The 26552-nt window shown below is 35.7% G+C and overlaps 1 pseudogene; it reads left to right on the top strand.

Moving 5' to 3' along the window:
• The first annotated feature begins 337 nt into the window (after nt 1-337).
• Nucleotides 338-26552, top strand: part of LOC128235792 (uncharacterized) — a 35850-nt pseudogene continuing 9635 nt past the window's right edge.

Raw genomic sequence — 26552 nt, forward strand, 5'->3', positions numbered from 1 at the left:
CGGCTGATGTGCCTACTTAGGACGGGCCCTGAGGGGCACCGTCCAAAAATGTTAGTGTCTAACCCTGGATAAGATGCTTTATATCCTGACTAAGGTAATGAATCAAACCTATTTGAATCTATTCTTCATCATTTTGCTTTTGCACATGTACATATTTCCAATTGATGTTTTATTAGGAAAGGCTTGGAGACAGAGGTATTAGTCGAGAGGCAGCAGGTGGAGATTTTGACTGCGAGGAAGAGACTGAGGGAAAGACACCTGCACTAAAGATTGCTTTAAGGGTGAGTAGGAGGAAACCAGGTAATCAGGTGTGTATTATAGTGGATAGTTGGCCAGGATGGATGGAGAGGATGAATTGGATGGAAGGACACCTGTACTGCAGACTGCTTCCACAGTTAGTGGGGAGAAACAGGGTAAAGAGGTGTACTCTAAATCACTGTTTGTAGGACGCTGTCATAGGTAGGACGCAGGCAAAAAAATACGAGAAAAATCAGGAGAAGCAGCTTAATACCACTAGCATAGAAAGGACGCAGTGAAATAATTGTCAAATTTGTCATTTGTTTTGATGAATTATATTAAATAGAGAAAATGGAAAAGGTTATTAAATAGTACAGCACATGTGCATAAATGATAAATTATATTGAAATAACAAAGGTACAAGTGGTATAAAGCTTAAAAATAGATATTTACACCTCAACTTCCATTCCTTAAATGAACTGCCTTTCGGCAATTGCGTTTATCAATCGATGAACACAACATCTTCGGATATGTTCAGATCGCAATTCATCGCATAACAATATACATGAAAACTATTGATATTGTTATTGTTTGTATTGTGTCAGCAGGTCCCGTAAGATATAAATCAGCATTTTAGAAAGTGTTAGGTGTTTCAATTTTACATTTAAAAGTGATTTCATGTGGTTGATCTTTTCCGGCGTTATTGTGACGTCATTTGAAAAAATGTTTCTTGTTACAGTCGGGTCGTTCTATTTAAAGAATGGGTAAGAAATGATTACTGAAAGCTTTTCTGAAATGAAATGAAGTATTTTCGGACTCCACACACTTTGACCAGCCCAATTGCGTTCATACCCAGATAATGACATCAACCCCGTAACTCATTCCTTAATTAATTGCAATACTTTGTTAAGTAATCAATAAACAATAAACAGTTTCATTCTGTCATCCCGATGTTGCTCTCCTCAAAGCCCTCAAATTATTTGTTGTTGTTGCGAATTGTTTAAGCAACAGCTGTTTCTTGTTCTTTAATGTTCTGAACACCTAAGCTAAGTATTTCATTCACATGGTATAATGAGACAAACAACACTGTCATCACAACAGTACATACTATTGGTTAAGTCAGGCAGCAGCAGTAAGGTATAGCGAGTTTTTCACACCTTTACACAACCACTGTGCACAATGATGCCACTTCCTATGATGCATGTCTTAAAATGCTACAAAGCACTTAAAAACTACTGTACACTTTTTTCAAGTACTTTTATTAATATTTTGTTGTCGTCTGTTGATGCTAACTGTACCTGATTTCCTACTGCCTATATCACTAAATCCATCAATCGATGTGAGTAATATCCCTTTGAAGTGAAATGTAAACAAACACATTTCTTCCATTTATCCAGGGCTTCCATTAAGAATTCGATACTTAAAGTGTGAACTTCCAGTCCATCAATTTTGGAAGTTTTTCACTGAAATGTGGAAGTTTAAGTCTCCCAATATCTTTTTCCACTATTTTTCAACTAGTATGTTAAAAATGAAATAATTTGCATCTTTAACTTTCGAAATTCACAGACTTAATTCACAGACTTATATTATAATAATTCATAATAATTTTACTTGAATACTGATTGAAATTGTAACCATTTAAGTAATATTGAACCCATGTTTTGATATTATGAACTTCCAAGCTTTCAACTTTGGAAGTTTTCTTCAAAATTATGGAATTTTTTGTACTTCCAAGGAATCAATTGTGGAATTTTTAACCCATTTCCAGAAAGTAATATACTTCCAATCTTCCTTTAACGGAAGCCCTGTTTATCTTCCTATCTAAGCAACTTCGGCCTGAAATGGACTTGAAACGTCAAAAGCCTAATACTATAAGACGCAAATTTTATTCATGGGAATTCAGGGTGGAAAAGGTGCGTCCTATACACAGTGATTTACTGTATTGTAGGTGTTAGTTGGCCAGGATGTGTTGAGACAGTGACAGGGAGGAGGAAATTGAGGGAAAGACACCCATACTGGAGACTGCTTCCATGGTAAGTGGGGAGAAACAGGGTAAAGAGGTGTGTATTTTAGTTGTTAGTTGGGCAGGTTAGTTTGAGACAGTGACAGGGAGGGGGAAACTGAGGGAAAGACCAACATACTGGAGACTGCTTCCATGGTAAGTGGGGAGAAACAGGGTAAAGAGGTGTGTATTGTAGTTGTTAGTTGGGCAGGATGGGTTGAGACAGTGACAGGGAGGGGGAAACTGAGGGAAAGACCAACATACTGGAGACTGCTTCCATGGTAAGTGAAGAGAAACAGGGTAAAGAGTTGTGTATTTTAGTTGTTAGTTGGGCAGGATGGGTTAAGACAGTGACAGGGAGGGGGAAACTGAGGGAGAGACCCACATACTGGAGACTGCTTCCATGGTAAGTGGGGAGAAACAGGGTAAAGAGGTGTGTATTTTAGTTGTTAGTTGGGCAGGATGGGTTGAGACAGTGACAGGGAGGGGGAAACTGAGGGAAAGACCCACATACTGGAGACTGCTTCCATGGTAAGTGGGGAGAAACAGGGTAAAGAGGTGTGTATTTTAGTTGTTAGTTGGGCAGGATGGGTTGAGACAGTGACAGGGAGGGGGAAACTGAGGGAAAGACCCACATACTGGAGACTGCTTCCATGGTGAGTTGGGAAAAAAGGGAATAAGAGTTTTGTATTATTAATTTATTCTGTCACTTGCATACAAATAAGTCCAATAACAAGGTGCTGTGTAAATTTTAGTTTATTAGGATAGTAGACGACGTGATGTTTATCTACAGTCAGTAGGTCATGTGACCGCGAAAACGGACTTTCTTTCTATTCTGAAATGTGAGAGGAAAAGCACAAATAATGTTTCAGTATCTTAATAATAGTCTGCCAACAACCGACTTCAAGAATCACTCGCCTATAGAGTCCCATCACTCTGCATAATAAAGACACTGGCAAAACAATCGATCAGAAAATCTACATGTGATGTGAAAATCTTACCCCACCCGCAATTGCTGGAAACTGTGCAGCATTCAACAATAGTTAATTCTATTTCTGTGGTGAATGACAAAATTTCACTAACAACAGAAATGAATTATCTCTTTGCCGGTGCAGTTCTGAACATCCAACACTATTAACATGAATTAAATCCATTTAACATATGGCGATTGTTTGTAAACGCTCGTGATCTTGAACCATGATCGGTGTACTGTACTAGTTTTTTGTTTGTTTTGAAATTATATTGAATGATTAAAATGCAATGACTTTGACTACAAGCGTATTGAAAAAAGTTGAACAGTTTTGAGAATTATTTTGGGGGCGATTTAAACATGGATACTGTCAGAGTGTGCTGAGGTCAAGCAGGAAAAAAAGTTGCCCCCCTTATTTTTAAAGACACTTAATAATTTTAATGTTATTTATAGTGTTTAAATAAACAAAGTTACAGGGTAAATAGAAAACTGCGGCTCACCCGATAAATTCCTCCGCCTTACTAGCTAAACTTTCTTCATCCACGGCACTAACCTAGTATTCTCTACTTATAGCCAACAGTTCGCATGATTGAGTGGAGATAAAGATAGGGAACTGGAGACTAAGTGACGGACACCAGCATTAAAGACTGCTTCCGCTGTAAGTTGGGAGACATTTGATACTGGTGGGGTGGATTCGGTGGGGTGGAGTAGGGGGTGCGGGGTGAATTGTAGTTAATTGACATAAGGCCAGGTGGGGTGAAATTTTTATTTTTATTTTAAGCTCACCTGAGAACAAAGTACTCCACATAAGGTATTGAGAGGGAGATTGTCCGTCGGTTGATGTGGTGTGTCCGTCCCTCTGTCAACTTTAAACAACTACTTCTAAACCACCGTGACAATTTCAACCAAACTTCTCAGGAATGTCCCTTGGTAGTCCTTTTCCAGATTCCCTCAATAAAAGTGGTTTCATACAGAACCATTGCAGCCAAAAGGAAAACATTGAAAATCTTCTCTTCAGAAACCTATGGCCTGATTTCAACATATTTTTACAGAATTGTTAATAAGGTCATCCTGTTCCAGAATGTGTATGGGCATTATATCTCAAAAAGTTAATGCTTTGTAGCATTTTAAACAAATACATATTTTTCATGTTTTTATAAGCCTGAGTAAAAAACATATTATAGTTTCACCTGCCATTTGCAGGCATGAGGCGTCTGGTAGGTTGTCCTATCAATTACTTAACAACCCTTTGTCCAGTCAGGTGAGCGATACAGGGACATCTTGGCGCTCTTGGTTTAAATATCAAGATGTTATAGCAATGTTGATCATAGCTTTTAATTGTTAAGTTTCCTACCAGGAAATGATTCAGCAACAACTTATAGCTCTCTGAGTGGAGGGTTACACTGAATTGAGCAAGGATACCGTAAAGAAAGTGTAAAAAGTATATAATTCTTCTATACACTTGATCACTAGTGCGATATGCATGTGTGTACCAAAACCAAGAACTGTCATTCTGCTGATCATATTTGTTACGTATGTCCATTTATGATTCAACTGTTGAACACAGATCAAGCTTATAGGTTAAAAATATGATGATATCTTGGGCATCTTCATTAACATACTGCCTTCCAAAATGATTTAAATAATGAAGTATTGAAATATATCTACTGTAGAAACATGTACCAGAGAGCTGTTCAGAGATTGGCACATTTCTACAAGACAGTTGAATAGAGCATTCGTGAATTATAAGGCCTTGTTGTAAGTAAAAACCTTTGTTACTTTCAAACAAAACAATATTATTCATTGTTTTTATCCCCCGCCGAATTACGCTTTAACAAAACAATATTATTCATTGTTTTTATCCCCCGCCGAATTAAAGGTTTCGGGAGGGGGATATTGTTTTGGCGTTGTCCTTTCATTCCGTCTGTCCATCTGTCCAGTACCATATCTTGGTAGAAATTGATCAGAAAATGTTCAAACTTGGTCAGAATGTTCCCCTTGACCAATTCTCGACCACCTGAGAAAGTGGGTCACAGGGGTTCAAAAACTAGGTCACTAGGTCAAATCATGGAAAAATCTTTGGAACATCCCAGAGGCATTATACATGGTCAAATAATCATGAAATTTAATCAGAATGTTTTCCTTGATGAACTCTTGGTCATAAATAAAACTGGGTCACATATGATCCAAAATTAGGTCACTAGGTCAAATCTTAGAAAAATCTTGTCCGGAACCATATCATGGTAATGATTGGTCAAGTTTTATTCAAAATTGGTCATGATGTATCCCCTGATGAAATATGGACCACTTGAAAAAGAGGGTCACATTGGGTCAAAATCTAGGTCACTAGGTCTAATCTTAGATTTTTTTGGTCCTGAATGGTAATGATTGGTCGGATTATGTTCAAACTTGGTCGTGATGTACCCCTTGATGAAATATGGACCACTTCTAAAAGTGGGGCACATGGGCTAAAAAACTAGGTCACTAGGTCAAATCTTAGAAAATCTTTGAAACACATAAGAGGCATTATTTATGGTCTAATATTCATGAAACTTGATGAGAATGTTTTCCTTGATGAAATCTTGGACATGTTTTAAACTGGGTTACATGTGATAAAAATTAGGTCACTAGGTGAAATCTTTCAAAAATCTTGTCTGAAACTATTTTATGGTGGTGATTGGTCGGATTATTTTCAAACATGGTCAGAATGTTCTCTTGGGTTCATTTTCGACTGTGTTTTAAAAGTGGGTCATATGGGTCTAAAACAAGGTCAATAGGTAAAATCTTAGAAAAAATATTGGGAACACACACTAGAGGCAATCTAATATGCATGAAACTTAATCAGACTGTTTTCCTTGATTGTTGTTGAATAGTTTGAAACTGGGTCACATGGGGTAAGAAACCAGGTCAGTAGGTGAAATCTTTGAAAAATTGTGTCCTGAACCAAACATTGGTATTGAATAGTCAGTTATGTTCAAATATGGTCAGAATGTTTGCCTTAATGAAATCTTTCAAGAGTTTAAAAATGGTCACATGGGGTCTAAAACTAGGTCATATCTTACAGAAATCGTCGGAACAATCTAGAGGCAATACATCTGCTCTAATTTCCATGAGACTTAATCAGAATGTTTGCCTCGAAGAAATCTTGGAATAGTTTGAAACCAGTAGGTCATGTGGGCTCAAAAATGAGGTCACTGGGTCAAATCTTAAATAAACCTTGTGGACACTCTTGAGGCTATATTTTTTGCAATATATTTGGACCATTCTTCATGAAACTTGATCAGAATGTTTGCCTTGATGAAATCTAAGATTAGTTTGGAACAGGGTAACATGGAGTCATACATGCTACATTATATACAATATTTTTTTAGTTCAAACAGTTGCAATCAAACTCATATGTGGATGTGAACGCGATTTTGATCATTGTTGTGCTATTGTGAATAACAAGAAAAAGCGAGAATAAAATCGCGCACTCTTGTCCCCTTGATGTTTCATGGTATTTTCGAGCTTAAAACTTAGTTATTTGTTGTCAACATAAAAAAAACCACATCAATTTCGGCAATAAACCCTCTGCAACACTATTCATTGACGTTTAGTTGATCATAACCTTTTAACGTGTGTTTAATTTACCGAAAGAGTTGGTCAGCTGTTCGGCTTTTGGACTTTGGTAACTTCGTTTGTATGACGGTTGCAAATATTTCTGGCCGATGATGTGAGGCGTTTTTGAAATAAAAACAGTATTATGTTATTTTTTTGAAATGAAAGGACATTGATCAGAATATGTTTATAACCGATATTTGTTCACATTCTGACGAACAGCGCAGTAACAGAGACACCGTTTCCCGGTTTATCACGAGGAACATCCGGTGTTAAACTTCAGTGTTTCTGGGTTCAAATTGTGGAATTACAAGTGGTAAGTGCAAATAAAATGTTATTTATTCATTAAATGATTATGTTTAATCAGTATAACACAATCTACAAGCTTCATAATGCAATTGGACAGTTCTTTCACATGGCAATCAAAGTAATTGACAAAACCTGGAAGTGAATTCTGCGACACCTATTGGAAAATGTTTTTTTTGTTGTTAGCAACCGATAATGATCCCCAAAGTTAAATGTTAAATAAACTATGAGTCAGTTCACGTTGTCACAGGCCTCGACGGTACCTTATGATATAGAATATTTTCAAAATGATGATCCAGATTTTGCAAATGTACTACATAAACTTGACAATCTTTATTTCAATGAACTTGTGCAGTCATCTCAAAGTCAAAATATAAAAGATTCAGATGAAAGGTCAATTTTATCATGTTTGATAAATAATGATGATTTTGATTGTGAAATAAACATTGAACAAGAGTCTGATAGTGAACATGATGTTTCTGAAACTAGTTTCAACGATGATGTACTTACTTTGTCAAATGATTATGATGGGTCTTCAAGCCCTGAAGATGTCAAAGAGATTCAAAATGTAAACACACTGTGAGCAGAAACATGTGGATGTAAAGGATTATATAATGGGAAACCATGCTCGTCAGTAGTTGATTTTGAGAAACTATTAGCTTACAGACAAGACTGCATGGACCTTTCAAATGATGAAAGAGAACTTGTTATTAAGAGTCTTTTGCTTGCCCATAGAGTTACCACTGGCAACATATTGTCCAATAAGAAATCACAAAAGACCCGTGTGAAACCATCGCAGATGTATTATTTTATGGGACACACAATCTGTAAAACCTCATTTATTTTTGCACATGCAACATCTTACTGCAGTTTGCAAAGAATGGCAAAATCACTGGATTCTGAGGGGATAAAGCCCAGAATTCATGGGAATAAGCACAAGGCCCCAGCTAACGCCCTTAGCTTTACAGACAGAAGCAGGTTGAAAACCTTTATTGAAAATTATGCAACAGACAATGCTTTGCCATTGCCAGGTCGGCTTCCTAATTGCCCAAATCACTGTTCTTTTATTGCCATCTGATGTTAACATTTCTGAAATTCATGAAATGTATCAGGAAAGTGCTGTTGAGACTGGCTATAGACAAGTGTGTCTTAAAACATTTCGAAACATTTGGAATGAACTTTGCCCTAACATAGCCTTGGCAAAGCCAACGACAGACCTTTGTTTTAAATGCCAAGACTTTGGTGTAAAATTGGGAAAGTCTGGTCAACTGAGTGATGAAGATAAAAATGAACATGTGAGTACGAGGCTCATCTAAGCTCTGCCAAAAAACAAAGAGAGCAGTACAGGGTCTTAACTGCTGCAAGCAAAGATGTTTATAGCAGTGTAATTCTTTCACAAGGTTAGAGCCATGCCAAAACCAAAATAAGATTTATATGTTAATATATTGATCAAAAACATGTGTTCTGAGTACACTTTTCTGTGCCACAATTAATTATTATTTACCCTAACACTTTCTGATACAGTGTATATTACTATCATTTGAAAGTTACTGAATAACGGTCAGATCACCTGTTTTCATAAAATTACAATACTATTTGATTTTTTTTTAAATGCTATAATTATTGTCTTTGAAGTTGCTGAACCATGTAGCCAAGATGTGCACTACCACTACTCATGGGATTTTGCCCAGCAAGTCCACTATCCACATCATGCGCAACAAGTTGGGCCGATATATTTCGCCACCCCACGAAAGTGTCAAGTGTTTGGCATGTGCGCCGAAGGTTCAGGTATATTTTTATGGTTAGATGTCACTCGGAATTAAACAAGGAGTAACAGAATAAGACAGATTTTATACCAAATGTACCAGTAAAAATTGTCTTTCCAAGTCAGAATTAAATTTTTTGCTTGGATTTTTTTATGTTGTCAGCTTTGCATTCTTGTTCAAAAACTTTTACATTGGCCATACTTAGAAATCCTTTCTAAAGATTCAACGTAAACAAGTAAAACACTCTTGACCTTAGCTTGGATTTTAAAAATGAATTCTAATTAAATAACATTGATCTGTAAAAGCTCTACAGCTATCTGTTAGTGTCATTTTGGGTTGTCTACATTATCTTCTTGCTGACTATTTCAGTAACATTTTATTATTATTTGTGAAATCATATAAAGGAGCTACCACTGTATGATGATATGATGTGAAAAAAAATAATAAAAAATGTCGAAAACTGACATAAACTTGGTATTGATGAGTACAATGCATTGAAACTAACTAACTGAAGTACCACATAGTTTACAATTAATTTATTTTTCACATTTTTTTCATATTTTACCATTAAAAAAGATTATGTATGTATACCTAGTAGAATTCATTTTTATGCGTGATTGGCTTGTCGATGTTATCACGTGAGATTACCAAGTTACGTAGCACAGTGAATACAACACTGGACTGCAATTTTGGCGACTACAGATCGAACATTAACATTTTGGTATTTTTTTACAATTATGATATCAAAGAGTAAAACATTTTATTAAATAATTGTCCTGAGATTCGTTACAGAAAAAACATTTTTTTGGTGCCAATCTGGTGTAAAGTCCCTTTAACAATAGTTAATATTTATTTATACAGGAAAGCAGACATTTTATTTGGTGGACGAGGCCGAATTGCCGGGGAAAGGAAGCGACAGTGTCGGCAGCATGGCCCACCACTACTTTTAGCACTTTGGCGTCGGTGAAAACATGCTGAGGTATTTAGTGCTTCAAAACGATTACCCATTAAAATTATCTATAGAATAATTAATGGATTAAAGGTTTTAACAGCCTATGCAAACTTCATCCTTATTGCTGAGAAGAGATTATGAGAATCAATAGTGAATAAAATAGATGATGAAACTTAACATATATGAAACACATTCTTACTCAGATTTTTTTTTCCATTTCACATTCGATGATTGATAACAATTAAATATTAGGATTAAGCTATGGCTTATGAAATGTGTCCCTCATTATAACATTGTACTGCATATAGCTTAAATATGAAAAAAGAATGTATTATATTTTCCAGGTTCATTTAGATAATGCCGCCGGCCAAAACAAGAACCACACTGTGCTTTGGTATGCCATATGACATGTTATGAAAGGTCAGTTTTTTAATCTGTTAATAATTGTTTGTCTGTTTTTTTAGGACTAATGCATTGAGCTGTCTTTTGAAATCAATCACATCATTGATATCTGCGAAGTGGTGATGCTGTAATGCCGAGAATCTTCAAGAAATTGCCCACACTGTATCCGCTCTTCAAAGTCCGGCCACAACATCCCACAGCTGGTTAATGACTCTCAGCAGCCAGTCACATTTCACAGTTGGAAATCATTCCTAGATACATATTTCAAAACTCTAAAGAATATTACCAAATACCACCATTTCTATGTATCAAAATATAAACCAGGAGTTGTAGTTTGCAAAGAGTTTGTAGGTTCCTCAGAAATTGAAGTTAATCTTTTGAGGATGAATCCAGAATGTGGTATTTTTCCTGAACTTAAGCACGCACCATGCCTAGATGCTGCACGTCAATGGTACCTTTACGATTCTATTGGTCCATTCTTTAGATCTGAGTCATCAAGATCTGCAGTATGCCCTAAACCAACTCTGTGTAAAGACAAAGTTGATATTGCCAAAAATGACACACCGAAAGGCAGTAAACGCAAACATAGCCTTCTGTGTTAATTTAATGTGGACTGTTTAAATGTAGTGCTGCATAAATCTGTTTTTGTCAAACCAGTCTGGAAGTTTACTTGTGTCATAAATGGCATTTTAAGCAAGTGTAATAAATTTTAAAATTACATCATAATAATGAATGGTGTTGAAAATGTGAACGCTTTGTAGTATAAATGTGTTTAGCACTGTAAATACTCACATTAGTAGGATTGATATGAATATTATATCACAGGAGAGGAAATGCAAAATAACTTATTGGAATTGTTTACTCAGATTGTTATAGGCTTGCCAAGTCCCTTTATATTAGGTGGACAGAAAACACTTGTTTAAGCAACTTTGTATTAAACAACTTGAGTAATATCCTCTACATCTAAAGACTAACACAATTAAGATATATGTATCTCTGCCATCTGAAACATGAGAAATAATATTTGCTTTTTTGTGTATTACTAATATCATTGGTTGCATTGCATTGTGCAAGTGTTTTTTATAACAAAATCATTGCAAACTACAACTCTGTTTTTTTTTTGCAAATAAAAGAGACCATGCAGATTTTTCCTTAATCACTTGCTAGGCCTTTAGCATTACGGAAATGTGACTTGACAATTTAAGAAGATGCATTTTTTATAATTATTACTTCAGTTGAAAAAGACATCTCGATGAATTAACTATTGTCATTTACTCATTTGTTGGTGAAATGTTGATTGTAGATCAAATGTTTGTGGCAAATGTGAAAAAATGATCAAAAAATGGCTTATCACATGTAACCATAGCAACAGACTGTTGTTTCCATAGTTCTTTTATGTCACTTTGTACATATAATAAGCAATGTGTACTCATTGTTTCTATTAGTTTATGTGTTAGCTATAACAGACAGTAAATTTAGTATTTCGACATTGATACTGCATTTAAAGTAAGAACATTTTTAGTGGACATTGTTTTCAAACTGTTTATCAATGTGTAACAGAATGATCCATATCTTTTGATTTCTTTGTACAAAAATGACTTGAAACTTAAGTTTTTATATCTTAGATACTTGGTATCATTTACATGCCAATAACTTAAAATGCATTGTATATTAAGAACACATTTTTGTGGCAGACTTTAAAAATGATTGGAAATAGCATTTTCATTAGTAACCATAGCAACCGATTTTTGCTTTGACCTTTGTGGCCAATTTCTATGTCATTTAATATGGACATTAGCAATGTTTACTTGCTATTTTAATTTTGAAGTTTATGTAACACTTGTAAAGATAAGTTAAAAATATAAATATCTTGACATGGATATTGTATTCAAAATTAGAACAGTTTTGTTCAAATTGTTTTTTAGCCCTGTGTATCAAAATGTTTCATATGTTTTTTAACTTTTGTGAAATTTGACTTGAAACTTCAGATTTAATTTCTGAAAATACTTAGTATCATAAAGATGTCAATAACTTATAAATAATTTTACTTAGATAATTCTTTGTTATGCAGACTTTCAAAAATGATTGGTAATAGCATTTTCATAAGTAACCAAAGCAACTGAATTTTGCTGTGACCTTTGTTGTAAGTTTCTTTAACACTATGGACATTAGCAATATATACTTGTAATTTTCCTTTTGCAGTTTATGTGATACTAGTAAAGATACATAGTTGTATATTTTAATATTTTGACTTTTATACTTCATTCAAAATAAGAACAGATTTAGCGAACATTTCGTTCAAATTGTGTTAAAGCCCTCTGTTACAAAATGTACCATATCCATTGGGGTTTTTTAATATTTGACTTGCAACTTCAGATTTTATTTCTGCAATTGCTTCCTATCATAAAAATGTCAAAAACTTAAAACACAACTTTATGAATAACATTATTTTTTGAGAAACATGTAGAAAATGAGTGAAAATGGCATTATCAATAGTTACCATAGCAACCAAATGCAGTTATGATCTTTTCGTAAACTTTTGTAATCAAACAATGAGTGCTTAATTATTGTTTCTATGCTAAAACTTATTATATGTTACATGTAAATAGTCCTTGACAATGATACTAATCTGACATGGATATTTCATTCTAAATAAACACATTAGCCCATACATTTTGTTCATATTGATTTCTACACCTGTGTTACGAAAAGTCGAAACTTTGAATTTTTGTTCTAGAAATACTTGGCATCATAACGGTTACAATATCTCAAAATGTCATTTTTGGGCCAGAATGATCATATTCCCATTCCCATCCACATATATAAATTTCACCAACAATTGATTTCCATTCCTTGACTTAGCACAATCAGGCGGGGGATATCAATTCAATGAATTTGCTTGTTTGATTTCCTTTGAGGGCTATTCTATTTAAATATACAATCTGACCCAGAGGCACTTTCTAAATAGATTGCCCCCATTTAGGAGTGAATTTCTTCTTTGTGTTCCGAAAAAACAAAATTGCTATCACAAACTTGAATAACACTTTTCTTCTTGGCTGTGACTCTTTAGCCTATTTTTTAAAATAGCAAAATCATAACCATGAAATTCCACAAATAAAAACAGTGTCGCAGAAGTTATATATTATTGGTTACTGTTATATTGTGTTTACAGGTTCAAGTATGATGGTGGTGAAGTGAGGGATCTGGCTAGCTGGCCATCCTTATACAAAAGTTTACATCAGTTATTGCAGGTACATATAATAAACTTATTAAATACTCCCAAGGATTTTTGCATTCCAAAATAAATGTACAAGGAAGTTATGACCTAACATTGTACAAACAAATTTTGCTCTAAATACTACCACTTCATAATGTATAGACAAAATTATGATGGGAATATCAGTAACTGTTATGAATTTAACCAACTCATTTTTTAACATTTCAATTTCTATAAAGAAACAGTGTTATATACAGAAGCAAGATAAAACAAGTGATTAATATTTAACAATTTAGGCAAGGGAGGCAAATATATCAATGGAAAATGAAAATATGAAAATCGCAGTGACCTCCCTTTGACTGTAAAATTTATTCTCTGTTATTAATATTTATTCTCTGTTATTAAATATTATTATAAAAATTATACTTATTATTAACAGCTCGCCTGTATTTTGGAGAACAACAAGTCATTGGCGTCATTGTGGTAAGCGTTAGCTTGGTCATAAATGAAAACAAGGTGGACATTCGGTTCTTCAAAATACAGTCAAGTTTATAATAATATTATTGATATTCAAATGGAACTTTGTACACATGAGACAGTATAGTAAGTCATATGTACAGCACGTACCATAACTCTTGCTTTACTTATTGTAAAGTCACTTGGCCTTAAAGCTGCACTCTCACAGATATACCATTTTTACATTTTTTTCATTTTTTGTCAAATATTTGCATAAATATCTGCAAAACCAATGATAAAAGATTGCTGACAAAAAATCAGATCACAGATTTTCATATTTCCATTCAAACAATAATGGTTTATGGCTTAAACCGTTACTAACAGTTTAAGAAAAATGCATTAAACATCAAGTTTTTAACTTAAATATTAAAATCTGGGTTTTAATTTTTTGTCAGCAGTCTTGTATAACTGGTTTCCATGGATTTTCACAAAAATTGGCTTGTTTCAAGGCAATTTTAATAAAAAAAGATGTCAAAACGTTCAATCTGTGAGAGTGCAGCTTTAACTTAATAATCATTCAAGATGTTCATATAATTTTAATTTGTGACTAGATACAAAAATCAATGGTTGTAGGAGGAGTCTTGGGGCTCTATCACATTGGGAGTCAAGGGGAGCTGTGGGTGTAGCCTGCCGACTGAAAATGAATTTTTAGCCTTTTTAGACAATTTGAAGAGTAAGGAGGCTTAGTTTTAGGGCAGGTTGGCATTTTACTTATTCATTCGATTCACTTAATACTTCACACAGCTGTTCAGGACCATCACACAATGAGGATTCATAACTCCATATTATGTTAAATACAAATTATGGCCCTGGTTGACTTAGGGACTTCGGTTAAGTTTTAGGGCACATTGGGACAGATTAAAGTTTTAGGGCAAGTTGGGATTTTAACTTATTACTTCTATACCCTTCATTAAGTGCCTCACACATTTGGTAACAGCCATCACATAGTTACTCCATATTACCCTCAAATACAAATTATGGCCCTTTATTGACCTCTCATTATTTTTTTTTTGCTTTTGGCAGGAACATTTTTATATTTTTAACCAAAGTGAAACCTGTTTGTTAGAATGACGTATGCGATTTTTGGGGCGGGCCGGCATAAGAGCGGTGTCAAACTCACCTATGGTATCAAATATTTTCAGTTAGGTTTAACATACAGTAACCAAGAGTCATGGTCAAGGTACAGATCACAGCTACCGCCCCCCCCCCCTTTTGCCTTTCCCCATTCATATTTGTAGTTAATTCAAACATTTTGGCAATGATTTGAAGGTTGTCAGAAACGATTATTGATTATTATTATTCCTATCATTTTTTAATCAGCCTAGACTCAAACATAGTTAATACTGTAGTTGGTCAACCAGTCTGAAGTAAAATGGGATGGGTCAACCAGTCTGAAGTAAAATGGGATGTTAGAGTATTCGACTGACATATTTAGGTAGTATATACGCAAAGCCTGATTGTAGGAAAAAAAAGTTGGTTTTGTTTCGGACATGGAAAAAATAAATAGCTGACCAATATACAAAGAATTTGTATTATATAATTAGCAAAATGTTTCTCCTGTGATCTACCACGTGTTTGGGCCAATTACAAAATTCTGCAAATTAGAAGATATCGAGTGTTCATCAAAGCAAAAGAAAGCAGCTGTTCGCGTAAATCTGATGGTTATCTTGTCATTATTATTGGGATGTTTGGGGATGTGTGAATGACAAACCAGGTTTATGTATTACAATTTTTACTGATTTAGCCATTTTGGACCGAAAATTTATAGAAATGAACAAATTTTAGATCGCTTTGTAAGCCATTTTTTAGCTCGACTCTTCAAAGAATAGGTGGGCTATACTACTTGCCCCAGCGTCAGCGTCGGCGTCCGGTTAAAGTTTTAGGGCAAGTTGGGATTTTCACTTATAAGTCCAATACCCTACATTCAATTGACTTAATACTTCACGCAGTTGTTCAGGGCCATCACATGATGAGGTTAGATAATTCCATATTATTATGCCCCCTTTTGAAAAAAGTGGGGTATATTGTTTTGCACATGTCGGTCGGTCGGTCGGTCGGTCTGTCGGTCGGTCGGTCGGAATACCAAATGGTTTCCGATCAATAACTTGAGAACGCTTTGACCGAGGGACCTCATACTTGGTATGTGTATTGGTCATCACCAGCAGATGAACCCTATTGATTTTGAGGTCAGTGGGTCAAAGGTCAAGGTCAGTGTGACCTTTACATGAAAAACGGTTTCCGATCAATAACTTGAGAACGCTTTGACCCAGGAACCTCATACTTGGTAGGTGTATTGGTCATGACCAGCAGATGAACCCTATTGATTTTGAGGTCAGTGGGTCAAAGGTCAAGGTCAGTGTGACCTTAACATGAAAAACGGTTTCCGATCAATAACTTGAGAACGCTTTGACCCAGGGACCTCATACTAGGTAGGCTTATTGGTCATGACCAGCAGATGAACCCTATTGATTTTGAGGTCAGTGGGTCAAAGGTCAAGGTCAGTGTGACCTTTACATGAAAAACGGTTTCCGATCAATAACTTGAGAACGCTTTGACCCAGGAACCTCATACTTGGTAGGTGTATTGGTCATGACCAGCAGATGAACCCTATTGATTTTGAGGTCAAAGGTCAAGGTCAGTGTGACCTTAACATGAAAAACGGTTTCCGATCAATAACTTGAGAACGCTTTGACCCAGGAACCTCATACTTGGTAGGTGTATTGGTCATGACCAGCAGATGAACCCTATTGATTTTGAGGTCAAAGGTCAAGGTCAGTGTGACCTTAACATGAAAAACGGTTTCCGATCAATAACTTGAGAACGCTTTGACCCAGGGACCTCATACTAGGTAGGCTTATTGGTCATGACCAGCAGATGAACCCTATTGATTTTGAGGTCAGTGGGTCAAAGGTCAAGGTCAGTGTGACTGTAAGCTGAAAAAAGGTTTTCTGATTGTCCATATTTTATTTTCTTATATAGTAGACAGTAGAAATTTATATGTCACTAAATGCATGAGTTGAAGTATCAGTTTTCAGTGAACATCTAGTTTAATTATGCCCCCCTTCGAAGCAGAGGGGTTATATAATTGCTTTGCACATGTCGGTCGGTCTGTTGGAAGACCAAAGCTTGTCCGAGTGATAACTCAACAATTCCCGGACCTATGGTCATCAAACTTGACATGAAGATTAGGTATGACCAGTAGATGACCTGCCTCATATGCATCCAATGACAAATCAGCTGTCATTTCAGTCCATGCATATTTCATTCAATTGTCCAAATATTTCTGGCAACTTGGCGCTCAGGGGGCATAATGTTTGACAAACATCTCTTGTTTTTTTCACAGATTATGGCCCCTGATTGACTATGGAACTTAGGTTAAAGTTTTAGGGCCAGTTGGAATATTTATTAATAACTTCTATATCCTTTGTTCAATTGACTTAATACTTCACACAGTTATTCATGACCATCACACAATGAGGTTAAATAACTCCATATTATCCTAAATACAAGTTATGGCCCCTGATTGACTTAGGTTAAAGTTTTAGGGCAGGTTAAAGTTTTAGGGCAAGTTGGGATTTTCACTTAAAACTCCAAAACCATTCATTCAATTGACTTAATACTTCACACAGATGTTCAGAGCCATCACATAATGAGTTTAGATAACATCTAAACTCCATATTATCTTTTATACAAATTATGGCCCCTGATTGACTATGGCACTTAGGTTAAAGTTTTAGGGCAGGTTGGGATATTGTTTAATAACTTAATTCTATACCCTTCATTCAATTGACTTAATACTTCACACAATTGTTCAGGACCATCACCCAATGAGGTTACATTACTCCATATCCTTAATACAAGTAATGGCCCCTGATTGACTTAGGTTAAAGTGTTAGGCAAGTAAAAGTTAAGGGCAAGTTGGGATTTCAATAAAAAAACTTCTATACCGTTCATTAAATGCACTTAATAAAATTCAAAATTATTTACGAACATCTTACAACAAGAAACATAACTCCATTTTAAGCCTAAATACAAATTATGGCCCTTATTTATTTATTATTTTTTTTGAATTTCCTTTCAAAGGCATATTTGTATATTCTTAACCACATTTTCGTAATGGGAAATCAAGTTATTTGAATGACTTGCGTCATCATCATCAGGTTTGGGCCGGCTGGTGGGAGGGCAGCATCAAAGTCACCTTATGTATCAAATAAATTTAGTTAGGTTTGACATAAAGAGACCAAACTTGGTATTATTACATCGTTATTGTATAATTCTAAGTCAAAGCGGCGTAGTCGAGCGTGCTGTCTTACGACGGCTCTCGTTGTTACTAGAAGTACTTTCCATGCATTTCTACAGCTCAAAAGCTGTTCAAGGTATGAAATAACTCCTTGGAGTCTTGATGAAATGACCCCAAATGCTCAACAGTATTGCAATTAAATATTTAGGTGCTTTATACAACTTGTGCCATTGATATTTCAATTTATATTTACCGGTAATCATTTATGCTGTGCTGTACCATTTAATAACCCTTGCTATGTTCATGATTTAAAATTTGTCAAAACTTGTATGGTTTCTGCCGATTATGACATTTTTTCACTGCATCCTTACTATGGTATAGGTGTTATAAAGTATATTTTCCCTTTTTTTCCTCGAATCTTTTGCCTGCGTCCTATCTATGCTAGCGTCGTACACACAGTGATTTACGGTGAATCTCAGTTTATGAAGCAAACCAAAATGATTGTTAATGACCCTGCTGATTGTGCAGAGATTTTAAATTGTGATCTCACAAGCAGTCACGATTGATAAAAAGCATGGCTTGTCTCCATTAACCCTGCTAAAATGGTTATTCTTTGATAATACCAAATTACATTCCGTTTCTGAACACATACAGGACTGTCTAACCCTTTTAGGCAACTGTAAGTAGAAGTTACAAACAACATAGTCAATAATACCTGGCAACGGTTAAACTTAACCAAAATGAATCTAATTCTAATCATCTTGCTTTAGTTCATGTATAAATTCTGTTTTATCAGGAAAGGCTTGTAGAAGGATGAGTATTATAGTCGAGAGGCAGCAGGTGGAGATGGTGATGGGGAGGAAGAAACAGAGGAAAAGACACCTACACTGGAGATTGCTTCCATGGTAAGTGTTGAGAAATGGGGTAAAGTAGCGTGTATTATAGTGGATAGTTGGCCAGGATGGGTGGAGAATGTGATGGGAAAGAAGAAATGAAGGAAATAGACATCTACACTGGAGACTGCTTCCACGGTGAGTGAAGACAAACAAGGTACAGTGGTGTTTATTATATTGGAATGTTGTCCTGGATGGGAGAAGAATGGGGGGGGGGGGGAGACGATAAATGAGGAAAAGACACTTTTGAGACAGCTTTCACAGTAAATGTTGAGAAACAGGGTAGGGATGTGTATTATAGTTTATAGCCGGCCAGGATAGGTGGAGGAGGAAATGGAGGGTAACATGCCCCCACTAGAGACAGCTTCCATGGTATGTGTGGACAAAAAGGGTAAAGGTATTTCAATTAAAGTTCTCTAGTGGACAGTTGGCAGGATTGAGTGCATATAACGATTGGGAGCTGGAGAAGGAGGGCCCGACACCCGCATTAAAGTCTGCTTCCGCTGTGATTTGGTGTGGAGTGTGGGGGGGGCTTGAATTGTAGTGGCCAGGTTGGTTAGAGAAATAGAGGATGAAAGGAAGTGAACATCTACACTGCAAACTGCATTCACAGTGAGTTGTGAGAAAAATTCCAACTACTGGACTGGTATAAGCTTTATTTAAAAAAAAATCAAAACAAATAATATCCAGATGTTTGAGCTTGATTTAATGTCATTTTTTTGTGTTTTAAAGGTGATGGTCTTAGCTTTGATTTTTTAGAACACTATATACTTACCTTACCAAGGAGGATTTGGTTTGACCCAAACACAGGGAACATACTGGTGACATTTCATAAAGGTTTCCACCCTGGAAAGGATTCATTCCAGCTTATAGCTGTCTGAATGAAGGGTTGGGCTGGGATGAATTACTAAAAAAATATAAAAGAATCTTCGATACACATGATCACAAGTTGTCAACTTGTGTATATACACCAAAACTAAGTACTATTATTCCTTCTATCATATCTGTTATTATGTCTCCCCCTCTCTGGGGGAGACATATTGTTTTTGCCCTGTCCGTCAGTCCGGTAGTCCGTCAGTCCGTCAGTCCGTCCGTACGTCACACTTCGTTTCCGATCGATAACTGGAAAACTGCATGACCTAGGATCACCAAACTTGGTAGGGAGGTTGGTCGTGAGGTGTAGAGGATCCCTTTTGTTTTTGGGGTCACTAGGTCAAAGGTCAAGGTCGCGGCGACCCCCAATATAAAAAACATTTCTGCTCAAAATCTTGAGAACGGTTTGACCTAGGTTCACCAAACTTGGTAGGGAGGTTGGTCATGAGGTGTAGAAGATCCCTATTGTTTTTGGGGTCACTAGGTCAAAGGTCAAGGTCGCGGCGACCCCCAATGTAAAAAACATTTCCGCTCAATATCTTGACAATGGTTTGACCTAGGTTCACCAAACTTGGTAGGGAGGTTGGTCATGAGGTGTAGAAGATCCCTATTGTTTTTGGGGTCACTAGGTCAAAGGTCAAGGTCGCAGCGACCCCCAATATAAAAAACATTTCTGCTCAAAATCTTGAGAACGGTTTGACCTAGGTTCACCAAACTTGGTAGGGAGGTTGGTCATGAGGTGTAGAAGATCCCTATTGTTTTTGGGGTCACTAGGTCAAAGGTCAAGGTCGCAGCGACCCCCAATGTAAAAAACATTTCCGCTCAATATCTTGAGAATGGTTTGACCTAGGTTCACCAAACTTGGTAGGGAGGTTGATCATGAGGTTTAGAAAACTCCTATATTTTGGGGGGTCACAAGGTCAAAGGTCAACGTCGCTGTGACCTCTAATGTAAAAAAATATTTCCGTGCAATATCAGGAGAATGCTTTGATCTAGGTTCACCAAACTTTGAAGTGAGGTTGGTCATGATGTCTAGTTGATTTTGCGATCAGTTGGTCAAAGGTCAAGGTCACTGACCTTGAGGTGAAGAACCGGTTTCTGCTCAATAACTCAAGAACGTTTACACCCAGGAACTTCATACTTGGTATGCCAGTTAGTCATGACTAGTTGATGGCCCCTATTGATTTTGGGATCCATCATTGATTATTTCTCACCTACGACCACACAATGGGGGAGACATGCGCTTTTTCAAAAAAGCAATCTCTAGTTCCCTTTATAAATCAACTGTTGAAAACAGGTCAAGCTTGTTAAAGAGGATACTAGTATCTTGTGCCTGTTTGAAATAATAATGAATTATATCTCCTGTAGAAACATGTACCAGAGGCCTGTTCAGAGATTGGTACATTTCTACGAGACACATTGAATGGAGTTCGCGAATGATATGGCAATGTTGTAAGTATTAACTTTTGTTACTCAAATTGTAACAATATTATCCATTGCTTGTTTAAAAACCAGTAGTGAACTAAATTTCAAGCAAGGGTTTTCATGATATTCATCAAAATTTTAAATGACTTTTTAAAAGTAAGTGTATAAAAATCATCAGTTGAATGTTACCTTTCCTGTTTGTCTTTACGTGTAGACTTGCTAGACTTGCTAGACTTGTAGACGTGTAGCTTTTCTCATAAATATTGCTACTGGGGTCTTTTCTCAACCCTGGTTGTATTTTTGAGGAAGATAATAATAATGCTTTGGTGGAAAAAGCTGATTAACTTGTATTGTGAAAAGGAAACTGCTCATGTTTTAATGGAAACTCCACTTGGATACACTTTGAGGACATTTTAAAGATGTCATCTTGCTACAACTTGGTCAAGCAGTGGTGGATCTAGTGAGGAGGGGCACAAGTGCCATTGCCCCCCCCCCCCCCCCAGTTGGCTGGCATTTGAACCATGAAAATCCCTAATTTTAACCTTAAATTGATACCTTAACAAATAATAAGCTGATCATATACATACAAATTTATTTTTTCATAACTAAGTCCACTTTGTCAGATGTATAAAAGTATTATTGAATGAAGGGTTGAAATCATCAACATTTTTTATACGTGTCATTTCAATACTTGTGAAATAAAAGTTTTGACAGGATTTAAAGGTTGTGCCCCACCCAGTTACGAAATCCTGGATACGCCACTGTCAAGGTTAATACATGAAATTAAATTTTTATGTTGACAGCAACCATAGACAATGAGGAAGCAAGCTCTATCACCCTGTCTGATATTTCTTCAATTGTGCCTTTAAAGGTAATGACCTTTGTGAACTATATGCTTTGCTTTTCCAATACAATTTGTTGTTAGGTTTTTCTTGAGAGGACATAAGTGTGCATTGCCCTTTAGACCACTAATGTCAAGGAAATGGCCACTGTTACTGAAATTAGAAAACCTTTACCTGTTTACTGGTACATACCCACAACCTCTTGTGTTGCATTTTTCCTGGCTGCTCCTGGTTATCAATTCACAACATGGTTGTGAGTGAAATAATTGATATGTTATCATATTTTGTCGTCTACTTATTAATGGATTGGAATTTTGACCCATAGAAAATAAATCACAAGGTTGTTTGCTGCAGTATTTTTTTAAGTCGCTAAATGATAAACTTTTATTAGACTAGACACAGTCATCATCTGTCATTCTGACCTCCTGTGTTTGTTCAGAATGCATTAAAAACATCCAAGTAATGTTACAGGTAAACAGGAAGTGACATCATATTGGGCTCTTACTATTGTGCACCTTGTTTATGTGTTTTTGTGCAGTAAAAGATGGGTAATATTCTTCTTGTGTTCTGATAAGCAAATGCTATCATGATAGATGAAAATGATCACAAACTGAAAGGTCTCATTTTGGCTGGGCTAACACTACATCAAATATATGTTTAACAATGCAACAGGAAAAATAGTGTCACAATTTTCATCTAACATTATTAATTGTAATATTGTGTTTACAGGTTCAAGTATGATGGTGGTGAAGTGAGGGATCTGGCCAGACAGCTGTCCTTGTACAAGAGTGTACATCAGTTGTCATCTAACATTGGTAAATGTAATATTGTGTTTACAGGTTCAAGTATGATGGTGGAGAAGCTAGACAGCCATCTTTGAACAAGAGTGTATACCAGTTATTGCAGGTATCCATCCATGAGTATTAAGCTATAAATACTTCCAAGGATTTTTGCCTTCCTACATAAATGTACAATGTTAATGACCTGACATTTAACAAACAAGATTTTTTTTAATAATGGTTAAGTTTGTAATTTCCAAATTTGTTACAAAGATCCTCAAACTTCTTTTCAAGACTCATATTGCCTTTAACATTTTAACAGACATATTCATAATTTACGTCACAGAGCACATGTACAGGTTTGAGGTTCATCAAGGAAATAAGGAGGAAGTAAAACTGCCACTTCATATTCTAAAAAAAAAATGGAAATCTAGTTATGAAACAAACCAACTCATTACTTTTGATATTTTAATTTCGGTAGGAATTACCATATCAATATTGTATTAAAATAGCTGTTACAGTGGAGTTAAAAATGATAATTTAGTGAGAAGTTCAACATTTAAGGCAAGGGAGACAAATCTATCATGAGAAATGGTGAAAATGCAAATCTCAGTGACTTCCCTTTGACTTTAGAATTCATAACCTACCAGTATTATCATTATTGGTATTATTCTCTATTTAATATCATTATTAGTAATATTATCCTTATAAGCTCATCTGTTTTTAAAAAAACAAAAATACCAGTTATTGTCATAACCTTGGTGTCGTTGGGTTGTTGTGATTTTTTTTAACTTGGTCACAACTCAGAAAATGTTCAAGATAGTCAAATGAAACTTGGCACATGTTTTGCACGAGACACTAGACACATGTATGGCAAGTCCCATAATTCTTCCTTTAACTATTGTAAAATAATGTCCCTAAATAGTTGGAAAAAGTCATGCAAGAAATATCACATGGCCAATAAGTAGGAGGTATATCCCCTAAATATTGTAATGACCCTGTCATTACACAGGTTACTCAGCTGGACATTTACTTGCCATCTTTTTGTGGAACTAACATAAAGTACTGAGATATATTTGAAGACTATGATATGTTTTATAAATTGATAATTTAACGTTACACTTACTTTAGGTCATGTCTGTTTAAATTCCATCCAATCATTTTATTTCTGTTGCTATGTACATACAAGAGGGGTTCTCCACCAACCTTACATATACATGTTGAATGTATGTGAACTGATAAGTTTAACTGCTTCATCATTTTCTTAACTAGATAAACATTATTAACAGATTTATAGTTGTCCTATAATAAACATTTATATTTTGAGCCACTTCGCTACTGCTTGATTTAATGTCTTGAATTTGTATTTTTAATATTGTAAACAAATTGGCTGCCAGAGCGCCCGGTGGGAACTGTGAGTACCGCCCTACCGGTCCCCCTGTTCTGTTAGGGCGGTCCTTCGGTGATTGGTCAGCGTTTCAACGGCCCTTCGGTGATTGGTCGGACGTTTCACTGGTCCGACCGCCATTGGTCAGTTTTGATCACTGGGCATATCCTGTTCTCTATATAAACAACGTTCCTTCGTTGTTTTGACGATATATAGTTGATTGTTACCAAATATAGAAAACGTGAAAGCCAATGCAACGTAATGACTATGTTATCTGATGACTATACATACTGTTTGATGTTTATGATTCGAAGATATAAGAATACACTATAAACCATTTAACGTTCAACTCGGTGTTCGTTGTGTTTCAACATATTCCCTGACTTTTAAGGAAGTTTTGCCTCGACTGCGTAGGTCGTTACAATATGCAGAAGTGTTGGGGTCCTCCCCCATTGGGAGTTAAGGGGTTCTTGGGGCATGGCCTGTCGATCCAAAATAGTTATAACCTTTTTTGAAGATGAATATTGTTTTCTGCATGTTTTCATGCTTTATTTTCATGAAAGATATTGTTTTTACATGAAAAGAATCATGTACAATTAAATGATTGACTAACATTAGGTTCATTAGCTCTTACTGTCATAGGTTAAGAATTACATTCAAGACCACTTGCCTTGTCTTAACGCTTTGTTACTTCCAAAACATTCACAATTTCACCCAACTTACATACATGTATAATCCATCAAAATAACCTATTTGTTTTTACCATGTGTGGGCTTAATGCCAGTAGGGGGATAGATCTCTGGACAAGAGAAGATCTTGGACAGTTAAACAGTGGTCGAAATAAGCACAAGCCCGCAAGCCCTGCACTGGAAAAATGCTTTTCAGGCTGGCTCGAAATCTGGGTTTTATACAGCAAGGCTTGTTCAAAAATGTTATGCCAAGCAGTAGTGTATAAATTCGGGCTTGTTCATCCAAAAGACTAATTTCGACGAATGAGTCATGATCAAACAGATTTTTGTGATGTACCATTTGTTGAGAAAAGGTACACTTTCGTCATATTTACTGGCATTGCTGCGTATATTTCACAAAAAAGGTACATCAGACGTCATGAAAGGTCAAGTTAGTACATAGTTATAAGAGCCATACATTCTGCTGAAAAACATTATTTAATAGCTACAGAAAGCTTGAAATTTACTATTAACTGTTTAATTGTCTGAAATATTTTATTGATATTTAAGACATTACTATCAACCTAGAATTATACCACATATGTAAACCTATTTCAGAATTATAAGAAAAACAGGTGTTTTATTTAATATAGTTAATTTTGGAATCATCACAATGTACATATTTAATAAGTATTCTATCGGTTCCATTGGAAAAACTAGATGCAGCAATAACTCAAAACATATGGCAGCTAGGTGAAAGAAACATGGCTTGTGGATGGAGGGCATGCACATATTTTTCATCCAGAAAAATGGATACTGTGATAAAAAGTTTGCAAGCAACTTAGTAGCTTACATACTTCTTATCACAGTATCCAATTTTCTGATACTGAGTAACTGATACATGAAACTTTGTGCAAAAGTTGTTTATTAATAGGGGCTAATAAGGATATGATTATGACGCACATCAAAAAATATTGTTACTATGGCAACAAAATTGGTTGGGGACTATAATAGAATAGCTAAGTAATACCCAGTGACTTCATTCATAAGTTTTAGAACACGATTTTGTAATTTCATTTCTGAATTAAAGAATTGCCCCCTTTCAGTTTCTACAGGTTATTCACATGTCAAGAATCTATTAAACAATGTTTCACAATGCACATATTCAGGAGAGGAACAAGGAACACTTCCTCAGTTTTGTCCAGTGTCAGAAGTCTGTCAACGATGCCCGGAATTCAGAGCAGTCTGTTTCCATGGTGAAGTCACGCATTGAGAAGAAACTCCACAAGCTTTTCTCACAGAAGTCCACAGACCTGAAACTGGCCAGGTAGGTTATGTTAAAAACATGCTTTTCTTCACATAATCTAATTTAATCAGAATTATGTTTCCCTTCATGATTTAGGCCTCAAAATTCATATTCTCCTGAACAAGCCTGATAAAAATATGTTCATATTGTTACAAGCTTGGTCTATGGGTTTTG

Source organism: Mya arenaria, chromosome 5 (assembly GCF_026914265.1).
Source record: "Mya arenaria isolate MELC-2E11 chromosome 5, ASM2691426v1".
Taxonomy (NCBI): domain Eukaryota; kingdom Metazoa; phylum Mollusca; class Bivalvia; order Myida; family Myidae; genus Mya; species Mya arenaria.